A 17,160-nucleotide genomic window follows, 5' to 3' on the forward strand; every position below is an offset into this window, starting at 1 on the left:
CAACCTTAATGCCCATCGACAGGCCAATGGATAAGGAAGTTGTGGTACATATAGACAATGGAATAATCCTCAGGCATGAAAAGGAATGAAATTGAGTCATTTGTGGAGAGGTGGATGGGTTTAGAGACAGTCATACAGAGTGAAGTCAGTCAGAAAGTGAAAAACAAATATCGTACATTCACACATGTATGTGGAACCTAGAGAAATGGTACATGTGAACCGGTTTGCAGGGCAGATGTTGAGACACAGGTGGAGAGAACAAAAGTATGCACACCAAGGGAGGAAAACAGCAGTGGGGCGGTGATGGTGCTGTGCTCAATTGGGCAAAGGGATTGATATGTATAAACTGATGTGTATAAAATTGACGACTGATTCAAGAAAATAAAAATTAAAATCAAATTAAAGTTAAAAAAATTTAAAAAATACAAAGAATATGGAAGAAATAGACGTCTAATACTTTGCTGGTGGAATGTAAAATATAGCAAACACTTTGAAAAATCTCTTATCTTGTCTTCAAAACTTACAAAGGCAGTTACCTTATGATCCCATAGTTCCACTACTGGGTCTAACACAAGTGTTTTAGTCTGGGTTCTACAGAGGAACAGAACCCATTAGCTGCCTGAGGTGGGTTGGAGGGGAGGGAAGAGAGCACGAGACGTTGAGAGAGAGATTGAGATTGAGAGATTTCATTGAATTGTCTTAAAGTATTGTGAGTGCTGGGAAGTCTAAAATATTCAGGGAAGTCTGAGACACTGGAGACTGTGGAAACAGCTGGTCATGCAGACCCCTTTTTTCCTTGAAAGGGCTGTCTTTTCTGTTAAGGACTTTTAGAATGATCAAAAGATAAAGCCTCATCCTTGGTTATGAAGAGTGCATTTATTTGCTAGGGCTGCCAGAAGCGAGGACCACAGATTACATGACCTAACAGAAAGTAGCCCATTGATATATACAGAGAGAGTAACAAGACAAACATAGCCATCTACAATCCAAGGACACCAATCGTAAAGCATTAGGGCAAAACCTGATGGCCTCATTTTAACTTCATTACAGTACCAAAGACCCTATCTCCAGAGACTGTGGATTATATTTGCAACATGTTTATACTGAAGGAAGAAAATTCCGTCCAAAACACACACTCCTGTAGCCTCCCAAATTTCATGTTCTTTTTTGCACGAGAAATGCATTCACTACATGGAATCCTATCCTAAAACTCATTCTGGCAACAACTGTAAATGCCAACTCTTATTTAAATAGCATCTCTAGCTGTTAAACCCTTAAGGCAGACAACCTGTTTGCTTTCAAAACACAATGCTGGAAAGAAGAAGTAAAGCTGTCACTGTTTGCAGATGACATGATACTATATATACGGATTCCTAAAGAGGCTACCAGGAACATACGAGAGGTACTCAATGAATTTGGTAAAGGAGCATGATACAAAATTAGTGTACTGAAATCGCTGGCATTCGTATATACTAATGATGAAACATCTGAAAGTGAACGTAAGAAAACCCTCCTCTTTACCATTACAACAAAAAGCATAACATATCTAGGACTCAGCCTACCTAAGGAGACAAAAGACCTGGATGCAGAAAATTATACGACACTGATGAAAGAAATTAAAGGTGATACAAACACATGGAGAGATATGTCATATTCTTAGATAGGAAGAATCAACATTGTGAAAATGACTCTACTACCCAAAGCAAGCTACCGATTTAATGCAATCCCTATCAAACTACCACTGGCATTTTTCACAGATCTAGAAGCAAAAATGTCACCATTTGTATGGGAACACAAAAGACCCCGAATAGCCAAAGCATTCTTGAAAGCGAAAAATGGAGCTGGAGGAATCAGGATCCCTGACTTCAGACGATACTGCAAAGCTACAGTAATCAAGACATTATGGTACTGGCACAGAAACAGAAATATAGATCCAAGGCACAGGATAGAATGCCCAGAGATAAACACACGCACTTATGGTCACCTTATGTTTGATAAAGAAGGAAAGAATATAGAGTGGGGAAAAGACAGCCTCTTCAATAAGTGGTGCTGGGAAAACTGGACAGGTACATGGAAAAGTATGAAATGAGAACACTGCCTAACCCCATACTCAAAAATAAACTCAAAATGGATTAAACACCTAAATGTAAGGACAGGCACTATCAAACTCTTAGGCGAAAACATCAGCAGAACACTCTGTGACAGAAACTACCGCAAGATCCTTTTTGACCACCTCCTAGAGAAATGGAAATGAAAACAAAAATAAACCACTGGGACCTAATGCAACTTAAAAGATTTGCACAGCCAACGAAACCATACGCAAGACGAAAAGACCACCCTTAAAATGGAAGAACATATTTGCAAAGGAAGCAACAGACAAAGGATTCATCTCCAAAATTTACAAGCAGCTCATGCAGCTCAATATCAAAAACAAAACAAACGCAATCCAAAAGTGGGCTGAAGACCTAAAGAGACATTTCCCCACAGAAGATAGACAGATTGCCCACAAACACATGAAAGAATGCTCCCCATCACTAATCGTTACGGAAAGGAAATCAAAACTACGAGGAGATATCATCTCACACCTGTCAGAATGACCAGCATCAGATAAGCTAGAAACATTACATGCTGGAGAGGGTGTGGAGAAAGGAAACACTCTTGCACTCTTGGTGGGAATCTAAATTGATACAGTCACTATGGAGAACAGTATGGAGGTTCCTTAAAAAACGAAGAATACAACTACCATACGAGACAGCAATCCCACTACTGGGCATATACCCAGAGAACAGCGTACTTCCAAAAGACACATGCACCCCAATGTTCAATGCAGCAGTATTTACAACACCCCGGTCATGGAAGCAACCTTAATGCCCATCGACAGGCCAATGGATAAGGAAGTTGTGGTACATATAGACAATGGAATAATCCTCAGGCATGAAAAGGAATGAAATTGAGTCATTTGTGGAGAGGTGGATGGGTTTAGAGACAGTCATACAGAGTGAAGTCAGTCAGAAAGTGAAAAACAAATATCGTACATTCACACATGTATGTGGAACCTAGAGAAATGGTACATGTGAACCGGTTTGCAGGGCAGATGTTGAGACACAGATGGAGAGAACAAAAGTATGCACACCAAGGGAGGAAAACAGCAGTGGGGCGGTGATGGTGCTGTGCTCAATTGGGCAAAGGGATTGATATGTATAAACTGATGTGTATAAAATTGACGACTGATTCAAGAAAATAAAAATTAAAATCAAATTAAAGTTAAAAAAATTTAAAAAATACAAAGAATATGGAAGAAATAGACGTCTAATACTTTGCTGGTGGAATGTAAAATATAGCAAACACTTTGAAAAATCTCTTATCTTGTCTTCAAAACTTACAAAGGCAGTTACCTTATGATCCCATAGTTCCACTACTGGGTCTAACACAAGTGTTTTAGTCTGGGTTCTACAGAGGAACAGAACCCATTAGCTGCCTGAGGTGGGTTGGAGGGGAGGGAAGAGAGCACGAGACGTTGAGAGAGAGATTGAGATTGAGAGATTTCATTGAATTGTCTTAAAGTATTGTGAGTGCTGGGAAGTCTAAAATATTCAGGGAAGTCTGAGACACTGGAGACTGTGGAAACAGCTGGTCATGCAGACCCCTTTTTTCCTTGAAAGGGCTGTCTTTTCTGTTAAGGACTTTTAGAATGATCAAAAGATAAAGCCTCATCCTTGGTTATGAAGAGTGCATTTATTTGCTAGGGCTGCCAGAAGCGAGGACCACAGATTACATGACCTAACAGAAAGTAGCCCATTGATATATACAGAGAGAGTAACAAGACAAACATAGCCATCTACAATCCAAGGACACCAATCGTACAGAATTAGGGCAAAACCTGATGGCCTCATTTTAACTTCATTACAGTACCAAAGACCCTATCTCCAGAGACTGTGGATTATATTTGCAACATGTTTGTACTGAAGGAAGAAAATTCCGTCCAAAACACACACTCCTGTAGCCTCCCAAATTTCATGTTCTTTTTTGCACGAGAAACGCATTCACTACATGGAATCCCATCCTAAAACTCATTCTGGCAACAACTGTAAATGCCAACTCTTATTTAAATAGCATCTCTAGCTGTTAAACCCTGAAGGCAGACAACCTGTTTGCTTTCAAAACACAATGCTGGAAAGAAGAAGTAAAGCTGTCACTGTTTGCAGATGACATGATACTATATATACGGATTCCTAAAGAGGCTACCAGGAACATACGAGAGGTAATCAATGAATTTGGTAAAGGAGCATGATACAAAATTAGTGTACTGAAATCGCTGGCATTCGTATATACTAATGATGAAACATCTGAAAGTGAACGTAAGAAAACCCTCCTCTTTACCATTACAACAAAAAGCATAACATATCTAGGACTCAGCCTACCTAAGGAGACAAAAGACCTGGATGCAGAAAATTATACGACACTGATGAAAGAAATTAAAGGTGATACAAACACATGGAGAGATATGTCATATTCTTAGATAGGAAGAATCAACATTGTGAAAATGACTCTACTACCCAAAGCAAGCTACCGATTTAATGCAATGCCTATCAAACTACCACTGGCATTTTTCACAGATCTAGAAGCAAAAATGTCACCATTTGTATGGGAACACAAAAGACCCCGAATAGCCAAAGCATTCTTGAAAGCGAAAAATGGAGCTGGAGGAATCAGGCTCCCTGACTTCAGACGATACTGCAAAGCTACAGTAATCAAGACATTATGGTACTGGCACAGAAACAGAAATATAGATCCAAGGCACAGGATAGAATGCCCAGAGATAAACACACGCACTTATGGTCACCTTATGTTTGATAAAGAAGGAAAGAATATAGAGTGGGGAAAAGACAGCCTCTTCAATAAGTGGTGCTGGGAAAACTGGACAGGTACATGGAAAAGTATGAAATGAGAACACTCCCTAACCCCATACTCAAAAATAAACTCAAAATGGATTAAACACCTAAATGTAAGGACAGGCACTATCAAACTCTTAGGCGAAAACATCAGCAGAACACTCTATGACAGAAACTACCGCAAGATCCTTTTTGACCACCTCCTAGAGAAATGGAAATAAAAACAAAAATAAACCACTGGGACCTAATGCAACTTAAAAGATTTGCACAGCCAACGAAACCATACGCAAGACGAAAAGACCACCCTTAAAATGGAAGAACATATTTGCAAAGGAAGCAACAGACAAAGGATTCATCTCCAAAATTTACAAGCAGCTCATGCAGCTCAATATCAAAAACAAAAGAAACGCAATCCAAAAGTGGGCTGAAGACCTAAAGAGACATTTCCCCACAGAAGATAGACAGATTGCCCACAAACACATGAAAGAATGCTCCCCATCACTAATCGTTACGGAAAGGAAATCAAAACTACGAGGAGATATCATCTCACACCTGTCAGAATGACCAGCATCAGATAAGCTAGAAACATTACATGCTGGAGAGGGTGTGGAGAAAGGAAACACTCTTGCACTCTTGGTGGGAATCTAAATTGATACAGTCACTATGGAGAACAGTATGGAGGTTCCTTAAAAAACGAAGAATACAACTACCATACGAGACAGCAATCCCACTACTGGGCATATACCCAGAGAACAGCGTACTTCCAAAAGACACATGCACCCCAATGTTCAATGCAGCAGTATTTACAACACCCCGGTCATGGAAGCAACCTTAATGCCCATCGACAGGCCAATGGATAAGGAAGTTGTGGTACATATAGACAATGGAATAATCCTCAGGCATGAAAAGGAATGAAATTGAGTCATTTGTGGAGAGGTGGATGGGTTTAGAGACAGTCATACAGAGTGAAGTCAGTCAGAAAGTGAAAAACAAATATCGTACATTCACACATGTATGTGGAACCTAGAGAAATGGTACATGTGAACCGGTTTGCAGGGCAGATGTTGAGACACAGGTGGAGAGAACAAAAGTATGCACACCAAGGGAGGAAAACAGCAGTGGGGCGGTGATGGTGCTGTGCTCAATTGGGCAAAGGGATTGATATGTATAAACTGATGTGTATAAAATTGACGACTGATTCAAGAAAATAAAAATTAAAATCAAATTAAAGTTAAAAAAATTTAAAAAATACAAAGAATATGGAAGAAATAGACGTCTAATACTTTGCTGGTGGAATGTAAAATATAGCAAACACTTTGAAAAATCTCTTATCCTGTCTTCAAAACTTACAAAGGCAGTTACCTTATGATCCCATAGTTCCACTACTGGGTCTAACACAAGTGTTTTAGTCTGGGTTCTACAGAGGAACAGAACCCATTAGCTGCCTGAGGTGGGTTGGAGGGGAGGGAAGAGAGCACGAGACGTTGAGAGAGAGATTGAGATTGAGAGATTTCATTGAATTGTCTTAAAGTATTGTGAGTGCTGGGAAGTCTAAAATATTCAGGGAAGTCTGAGACACTGGAGACTGTGGAAACAGCTGGTCATGCAGACCCCTTTTTTCCTTGAAAGGGCTGTCTTTTCTGTTAAGGACTTTTAGAATGATCAAAAGATAAAGCCTCATCCTTGGTTATGAAGAGTGCATTTATTTGCTAGGGCTGCCAGAAGCGAGGACCACAGATTACATGACCTAACAGAAAGTAGCCCATTGATATATACAGAGAGAGTAACAAGACAAACATAGCCATCTACAATCCAAGGACACCAATCGTACAGCATTAGGGCAAAACCTGATGGCCTCATTTTAACTTCATTACAGTACCAAAGACCCTATCTCCAGAGACTGTGGATTATATTTGCAACATGTTTATACTGAAGGAAGAAAATTCCGTCCAAAACACACACTCCTGTAGCCTCCCAAATTTCATGTTCTTTTTTGCACGAGAAATGCATTCACTACATGGAATCCCATCCTAAAACTCATTCTGGCAACAACTGTAAATGCCAACTCTTATTTAAATAGCATCTCTAGCTGTTAAACCCTTAAGGCAGACAACCTGTTTGCTTTCAAAACACAATGCTGGAAAGAAGAAGTAAAGCTGTCACTGTTTGCAGATGACATGATACTATATATACGGATTCCTAAAGAGGCTACCAGGAACATACGAGAGGTAATCAATGAATTTGGTAAAGGAGCATGATACAAAATTAGTGTACTGAAATCGCTGGCATTCGTATATACTAATGATGAAACATCTGAAAGTGAACGTAAGAAAACCCTCCTCTTTACCATTACAACAAAAAGCATAACATATCTAGGACTCAGCCTACCTAAGGAGACAAAAGACCTGGATGCAGAAAATTATACGACACTGATGAAAGAAATTAAAGGTGATACAAACACATGGAGAGATATGTCATATTCTTAGATAGGAAGAATCAACATTGTGAAAATGACTCTACTACCCAAAGCAAGCTACCGATTTAATGCAATCCCTATCAAACTACCATTGGCATTTTTCACAGATCTAGAAGCAAAAATGTCACCATTTGTATGGGAACACAAAAGACCCCGAATAGCCAAAGCATTCTTGAAAGCGAAAAATGGAGCTGGAGGAATCAGGATCCCTGACTTCAGACGATACTGCAAAGCTACAGTAATCAAGACATTATGGTACTGGCACAGAAACAGAAATATAGATCCAAGGCACAGGATAGAATGCCCAGAGATAAACACACGCACTTATGGTCACCTTATGTTTGATAAAGAAGGAAAGAATATAGAGTGGGGAAAAGACAGCCTCTTCAATAAGTGGTGCTGGGAAAACTGGACAGGTACATGGAAAAGTATGAAATGAGAACACTGCCTAACCCCATACTCAAAAATAAACTCAAAATGGATTAAACACCTAAATGTAAGGACAGGCACTATCAAACTCTTAGGCGAAAACATCAGCAGAACACTCTGTGACAGAAACTACCGCAAGATCCTTTTTGACCACCTCCTAGAGAAATGGAAATGAAAACAAAAATAAACCACTGGGACCTAATGCAACTTAAAAGATTTGCACAGCCAACGAAACCATACGCAAGACGAAAAGACCACCCTTAAAATGGAAGAACATATTTGCAAAGGAAGCAACAGACAAAGGATTCATCTCCAAAATTTACAAGCAGCTCATGCAGCTCAATATCAAAAACAAAACAAACGCAATCCAAAAGTGGGCTGAAGACCTAAAGAGACATTTCCCCACAGAAGATAGACAGATTGCCCACAAACACATGAAAGAATGCTCCCCATCACTAATCGTTACGGAAAGGAAATCAAAACTACGAGGAGATATCATCTCACACCTGTCAGAATGACCAGCATCAGATAAGCTAGAAACATTACATGCTGGAGAGGGTGTGGAGAAAGGAAACACTCTTGCACTCTTGGTGGGAATCTAAACTGATACAGTCACTATGGAGAACAGTATGGAGGTTCCTTAAAAAACGAAGAATACAACTACCATACGAGACAGCAATCCCACTACTGGGCATATACCCAGACAACAGCGTACTTCCAAAAGACACATGCACCCCAATGTTCAATGCAGCAGTATTTACAACACCCCGGTCATGGAAGCAACCTTAATGCCCATCGACAGGCCAATGGATAAGGAAGTTGTGGTACATATAGACAATGGAATAATCCTCAGGCATGAAAAGGAATGAAATTGAGTCATTTGTGGAGAGGTGGATGGGTTTAGAGACAGTCATACAGAGTGAAGTCAGTCAGAAAGTGAAAAACAAATATCGTACATTCACACATGTATGTGGAACCTAGAGAAATGGTACATGTGAACCGGTTTGCAGGGCAGATGTTGAGACACAGGTGGAGAGAACAAAAGTATGCACACCAAGGGAGGAAAACAGCAGTGGGGCGGTGATGGTGCTGTGCTCAATTGGGCAAAGGGATTGATATGTATAAACTGATGTGTATAAAATTGACGACTGATTCAAGAAAATAAAAATTAAAATCAAATTAAAGTTAAAAAAATTTAAAAAATACAAAGAATATGGAAGAAATAGACGTCTAATACTTTGCTGGTGGAATGTAAAATATAGCAAACACTTTGAAAAATCTCTTATCTTGTCTTCAAAACTTACAAAGGCAGTTACCTTATGATCCCATAGTTCCACTACTGGGTCTAACACAAGTGTTTTAGTCTGGGTTCTACAGAGGAACAGAACCCATTAGCTGCCTGAGGTGGGTTGGAGGGGAGGGAAGAGAGCACGAGACGTTGAGAGAGAGATTGAGATTGAGAGATTTCATTGAATTGTCTTAAAGTATTGTGAGTGCTGGGAAGTCTAAAATATTCAGGGAAGTCTGAGACACTGGAGACTGTGGAAACAGCTGGTCATGCAGACCCCTTTTTTCCTTGAAAGGGCTGTCTTTTCTGTTAAGGACTTTTAGAATGATCAAAAGATAAAGCCTCATCCTTGGTTATGAAGAGTGCATTTATTTGCTAGGGCTGCCAGAAGCGAGGACCACAGATTACATGACCTAACAGAAAGTAGCCCATTGATATATACAGAGAGAGTAACAAGACAAACATAGCCATCTACAATCCAAGGACACCAATCGTAAAGCATTAGGGCAAAACCTGATGGCCTCATTTTAACTTCATTACAGTACCAAAGACCCTATCTCCAGAGACTGTGGATTATATTTGCAACATGTTTATACTGAAGGAAGAAAATTCCGTCCAAAACACACACTCCTGTAGCCTCCCAAATTTCATGTTCTTTTTTGCACGAGAAATGCATTCACTACATGGAATCCTATCCTAAAACTCATTCTGGCAACAACTGTAAATGCCAACTCTTATTTAAATAGCATCTCTAGCTGTTAAACCCTTAAGGCAGACAACCTGTTTGCTTTCAAAACACAATGCTGGAAAGAAGAAGTAAAGCTGTCACTGTTTGCAGATGACATGATACTATATATACGGATTCCTAAAGAGGCTACCAGGAACATACGAGAGGTACTCAATGAATTTGGTAAAGGAGCATGATACAAAATTAGTGTACTGAAATCGCTGGCATTCGTATATACTAATGATGAAACATCTGAAAGTGAACGTAAGAAAACCCTCCTCTTTACCATTACAACAAAAAGCATAACATATCTAGGACTCAGCCTACCTAAGGAGACAAAAGACCTGGATGCAGAAAATTATACGACACTGATGAAAGAAATTAAAGGTGATACAAACACATGGAGAGATATGTCATATTCTTAGATAGGAAGAATCAACATTGTGAAAATGACTCTACTACCCAAAGCAAGCTACCGATTTAATGCAATCCCTATCAAACTACCACTGGCATTTTTCACAGATCTAGAAGCAAAAATGTCACCATTTGTATGGGAACACAAAAGACCCCGAATAGCCAAAGCATTCTTGAAAGCGAAAAATGGAGCTGGAGGAATCAGGATCCCTGACTTCAGACGATACTGCAAAGCTACAGTAATCAAGACATTATGGTACTGGCACAGAAACAGAAATATAGATCCAAGGCACAGGATAGAATGCCCAGAGATAAACACACGCACTTATGGTCACCTTATGTTTGATAAAGAAGGAAAGAATATAGAGTGGGGAAAAGACAGCCTCTTCAATAAGTGGTGCTGGGAAAACTGGACAGGTACATGGAAAAGTATGAAATGAGAACACTGCCTAACCCCATACTCAAAAATAAACTCAAAATGGATTAAACACCTAAATGTAAGGACAGGCACTATCAAACTCTTAGGCGAAAACATCAGCAGAACACTCTGTGACAGAAACTACCGCAAGATCCTTTTTGACCACCTCCTAGAGAAATGGAAATGAAAACAAAAATAAACCACTGGGACCTAATGCAACTTAAAAGATTTGCACAGCCAACGAAACCATACGCAAGACGAAAAGACCACCCTTAAAATGGAAGAACATATTTGCAAAGGAAGCAACAGACAAAGGATTCATCTCCAAAATTTACAAGCAGCTCATGCAGCTCAATATCAAAAACAAAAGAAACGCAATCCAAAAGTGGGCTGAAGACCTAAAGAGACATTTCCCCACAGAAGATAGACAGATTGCCCACAAACACATGAAAGAATGCTCCCCATCACTAATCGTTACGGAAAGGAAATCAAAACTACGAGGAGATATCATCTCACACCTGTCAGAATGACCAGCATCAGATAAGCTAGAAACATTACATGCTGGAGAGGGTGTGGAGAAAGGAAACACTCTTGCACTCTTGGTGGGAATCTAAATTGATACAGTCACTATGGAGAACAGTATGGAGGTTCCTTAAAAAACGAAGAATACAACTACCATACGAGACAGCAATCCCACTACTGGGCATATACCCAGAGAACAGCGTACTTCCAAAAGACACATGCACCCCAATGTTCAATGCAGCAGTATTTACAACACCCCGGTCATGGAAGCAACCTTAATGCCCATCGACAGGCCAATGGATAAGGAAGTTGTGGTACATATAGACAATGGAATAATCCTCAGGCATGAAAAGGAATGAAATTGAGTCATTTGTGGAGAGGTGGATGGGTTTAGAGACAGTCATACAGAGTGAAGTCAGTCAGAAAGTGAAAAACAAATATCGTACATTCACACATGTATGTGGAACCTAGAGAAATGGTACATGTGAACCGGTTTGCAGGGCAGATGTTGAGACACAGATGGAGAGAACAAAAGTATGCACACCAAGGGAGGAAAACAGCAGTGGGGCGGTGATGGTGCTGTGCTCAATTGGGCAAAGGGATTGATATGTATAAACTGATGTGTATAAAATTGACGACTGATTCAAGAAAATAAAAATTAAAATCAAATTAAAGTTAAAAAAATTTAAAAAATACAAAGAATATGGAAGAAATAGACGTCTAATACTTTGCTGGTGGAATGTAAAATATAGCAAACACTTTGAAAAATCTCTTATCTTGTCTTCAAAACTTACAAAGGCAGTTACCTTATGATCCCATAGTTCCACTACTGGGTCTAACACAAGTGTTTTAGTCTGGGTTCTACAGAGGAACAGAACCCATTAGCTGCCTGAGGTGGGTTGGAGGGGAGGGAAGAGAGCACGAGACGTTGAGAGAGAGATTGAGATTGAGAGATTTCATTGAATTGTCTTAAAGTATTGTGAGTGCTGGGAAGTCTAAAATATTCAGGGAAGTCTGAGACACTGGAGACTGTGGAAACAGCTGGTCATGCAGACCCCTTTTTTCCTTGAAAGGGCTGTCTTTTCTGTTAAGGACTTTTAGAATGATCAAAAGATAAAGCCTCATCCTTGGTTATGAAGAGTGCATTTATTTGCTAGGGCTGCCAGAAGCGAGGACCACAGATTACATGACCTAACAGAAAGTAGCCCATTGATATATACAGAGAGAGTAACAAGACAAACATAGCCATCTACAATCCAAGGACACCAATCGTACAGAATTAGGGCAAAACCTGATGGCCTCATTTTAACTTCATTACAGTACCAAAGACCCTATCTCCAGAGACTGTGGATTATATTTGCAACATGTTTGTACTGAAGGAAGAAAATTCCGTCCAAAACACACACTCCTGTAGCCTCCCAAATTTCATGTTCTTTTTTGCACGAGAAACGCATTCACTACATGGAATCCCATCCTAAAACTCATTCTGGCAACAACTGTAAATGCCAACTCTTATTTAAATAGCATCTCTAGCTGTTAAACCCTGAAGGCAGACAACCTGTTTGCTTTCAAAACACAATGCTGGAAAGAAGAAGTAAAGCTGTCACTGTTTGCAGATGACATGATACTATATATACGGATTCCTAAAGAGGCTACCAGGAACATACGAGAGGTAATCAATGAATTTGGTAAAGGAGCATGATACAAAATTAGTGTACTGAAATCGCTGGCATTCGTATATACTAATGATGAAACATCTGAAAGTGAACGTAAGAAAACCCTCCTCTTTACCATTACAACAAAAAGCATAACATATCTAGGACTCAGCCTACCTAAGGAGACAAAAGACCTGGATGCAGAAAATTATACGACACTGATGAAAGAAATTAAAGGTGATACAAACACATGGAGAGATATGTCATATTCTTAGATAGGAAGAATCAACATTGTGAAAATGACTCTACTACCCAAAGCAAGCTACCGATTTAATGCAATGCCTATCAAACTACCACTGGCATTTTTCACAGATCTAGAAGCAAAAATGTCACCATTTGTATGGGAACACAAAAGACCCCGAATAGCCAAAGCATTCTTGAAAGCGAAAAATGGAGCTGGAGGAATCAGGCTCCCTGACTTCAGACGATACTGCAAAGCTACAGTAATCAAGACATTATGGTACTGGCACAGAAACAGAAATATAGATCCAAGGCACAGGATAGAATGCCCAGAGATAAACACACGCACTTTTGGTCACCTTATGTTTGATAAAGAAGGAAAGAATATAGAGTGGGGAAAAGACAGCCTCTTCAATAAGTGGTGCTGGGAAAACTGGACAGGTACATGGAAAAGTATGAAATGAGAACACTCCCTAACCCCATACTCAAAAATAAACTCAAAACGGATTAAACACCTAAATGTAAGGACAGGCACTATCAAACTCTTAGGCGAAAACATCAGCAGAACACTCTATGACAGAAACTACCGCAAGATCCTTTTTGACCACCTCCTAGAGGAATGGAAATAAAAACAAAAATAAACCACTGGGACCTAATGCAACTTAAAAGATTTGCACAGCCAACGAAACCATACGCAAGACGAAAAGACCACCCTTAAAATGGAAGAACATATTTGCAAAGGAAGCAACAGACAAAGGATTCATCTCCAAAATTTACAAGCAGCTCATGCAGCTCAATATCAAAAACAAAACAAACGCAATCCAAAAGTGGGCTGAAGACCTAAAGAGACATTTCCCCACAGAAGATAGACAGATTGCCCACAAACACATGAAAGAATGCTCCCCATCACTAATCGTTACGGAAAGGAAATCAAAACTACGAGGAGATATCATCTCACACCTGTCAGAATGACCAGCATCAGATAAGCTAGAAACATTACATGCTGGAGAGGGTGTGGAGAAAGGAAACACTCTTGCACTCTTGGTGGGAATCTAAATTGATACAGTCACTATGGAGAACAGTATGGAGGTTCCTTAAAAAACGAAGAATACAACTACCATACGAGACAGCAATCCCACTACTGGGCATATACCCAGAGAACAGCGTACTTCCAAAAGACACATGCACCCCAATGTTCAATGCAGCAGTATTTACAACACCCCGGTCATGGAAGCAACCTTAATGCCCATCGACAGGCCAATGGATAAGGAAGTTGTGGTACATATAGACAATGGAATAATCCTCAGGCATGAAAAGGAATGAAATTGAGTCATTTGTGGAGAGGTGGATGGGTTTAGAGACAGTCATACAGAGTGAAGTCAGTCAGAAAGTGAAAAACAAATATCGTACATTCACACATGTATGTGGAACCTAGAGAAATGGTACATGTGAACCGGTTTGCAGGGCAGATGTTGAGACACAGATGGAGAGAACAAAAGTATGCACACCAAGGGAGGAAAACAGCAGTGGGGCGGTGATGGTGCTGTGCTCAATTGGGCAAAGGGATTGATATGTATAAACTGATGTGTATAAAATTGACGACTGATTCAAGAAAATAAAAATTAAAATCAAATTAAAGTTAAAAAAATTTAAAAAATACAAAGAATATGGAAGAAATAGACGTCTAATACTTTGCTGGTGGAATGTAAAATATAGCAAACACTTTGAAAAATCTCTTATCTTGTCTTCAAAACTTACAAAGGCAGTTACCTTATGATCCCATAGTTCCACTACTGGGTCTAACACAAGTGTTTTAATCTGGGTTCTACAGAGGAACAGAACCCATTAGCTGCCTGAGGTGGGTTGGAGGGGAGGGAAGAGAGCACGAGACGTTGAGAGAGAGATTGAGATTGAGAGATTTCATTGAATTGTCTTAAAGTATTGTGAGTGCTGGGAAGTCTAAAATATTCAGGGAAGTCTGAGACACTGGAGACTGTGGAAACAGCTAGTCATGCAGACCCCTTTTTTCCTTGAAAGGGCTGTCTTTTCTGTTAAGGACTTTTAGAATGATCAAAAGATAAAGCCTCATCCTTGGTTATGAAGAGTGCATTTATTTGCTAGGGCTGCCAGAAGCGAGGACCACAGATTACATGACCTAACAGAAAGTAGCCCATTGATATATACAGAGAGAGTAACAAGACAAACATAGCCATCTACAATCCAAGGACACCAATCGTACAGAATTAGGGCAAAACCTGATGGCCTCATTTTAACTTCATTACAGTACCAAAGACCCTATCTCCAGAGACTGTGGATTATATTTGCAACATGTTTGTACTGAAGGAAGAAAATTCCGTCCAAAACACACACTCCTGTAGCCTCCCAAATTTCATGTTCTTTTTTGCACGAGAAACGCATTCACTACATGGAATCCCATCCTAAAACTCATTCTGGCAACAACTGTAAATGCCAACTCTTATTTAAATAGCATCTCTAGCTGTTAAACCCTGAAGGCAGACAACCTGTTTGCTTTCAAAACACAATGCTGGAAAGAAGAAGTAAAGCTGTCACTGTTTGCAGATGACATGATACTATATATACGGATTCCTAAAGAGGCTACCAGGAACATACGAGAGGTAATCAATGAATTTGGTAAAGGAGCATGATACAAAATTAGTGTACTGAAATCGCTGGCATTCGTATATACTAATGATGAAACATCTGAAAGTGAACGTAAGAAAACCCTCCTCTTTACCATTACAACAAAAAGCATAACATATCTAGGACTCAGCCTACCTAAGGAGACAAAAGACCTGGATGCAGAAAATTATACGACACTGATGAAAGAAATTAAAGGTGATACAAACACATGGAGAGATATGTCATATTCTTAGATAGGAAGAATCAACATTGTGAAAATGACTCTACTACCCAAAGCAAGCTACCGATTTAATGCAATGCCTATCAAACTACCACTGGCATTTTTCACAGATCTAGAAGCAAAAATGTCACCATTTGTATGGGAACACAAAAGACCCCGAATAGCCAAAGCATTCTTGAAAGCGAAAAATGGAGCTTGAGGAATCAGGCTCCCTGACTTCAGACGATACTGCAAAGCTACAGTAATCAAGACATTATGGTACTGGCACAGAAACAGAAATATAGATCCAAGGCACAGGATAGAATGCCCAGAGATAAACACACGCACTTATGGTCACCTTATGTTTGATAAAGAAGGAAAGAATATAGAGTGGGGAAAAGACAGCCTCTTCAATAAGTGGTGCTGGGAAAACTGGACAGGTACATGGAAAAGTATGAAATGAGAACACTCCCTAACCCCATACTCAAAAATAAACTCAAAACGGATTAAACACCTAAATGTAAGGACAGGCACTATCAAACTCTTAGGCGAAAACATCAGCAGAACACTCTATGACAGAAACTACCGCAAGATCCTTTTTGACCACCTCCTAGAGGAATGGAAATAAAAACAAAAATAAACCACTGGGACCTAATGCAACTTAAAAGATTTGCACAGCCAACGAAACCATACGCAAGACGAAAAGACCACCCTTAAAATGGAAGAACATATTTGCAAAGGAAGCAACAGACAAAGGATTCATCTCCAAAATTTACAAGCAGCTCATGCAGCTCAATATCAAAAACAAAACAAACGCAATCCAAAAGTGGGCTGAAGACCTAAAGAGACATTTCCCCACAGAAGATAGACAGATTGCCCACAAACACATGAAAGAATGCTCCCCATCACTAATCGTTACGGAAAGGAAATCAAAACTACGAGGAGATATCATCTCACACCTGTCAGAATGACCAGCATCAGATAAGCTAGAAACATTACATGCTGGAGAGGGTGTGGAGAAAGGAAACACTCTTGCACTCTTGGTGGGAATCTAAATTGATACAGTCACTATGGAGAACAGTATGGAGGTTCCTTAAAAAACGAAGAATACAACTACCATACGAGACAGCAATCCCACTACTGGGCATATACCCAGAGAACAGCGTACTTCCAAAAGACACATGCACCCCAATGTTCAATGCAGCAGTATTTACAACACCCCGGTCATGGAAGCAACCT

This window comes from Balaenoptera physalus (assembly GCF_965194825.1).
Source record: "Balaenoptera physalus genome assembly, chromosome: Y".
Classification (NCBI taxonomy): Eukaryota; Metazoa; Chordata; class Mammalia; order Artiodactyla; family Balaenopteridae; genus Balaenoptera; species Balaenoptera physalus.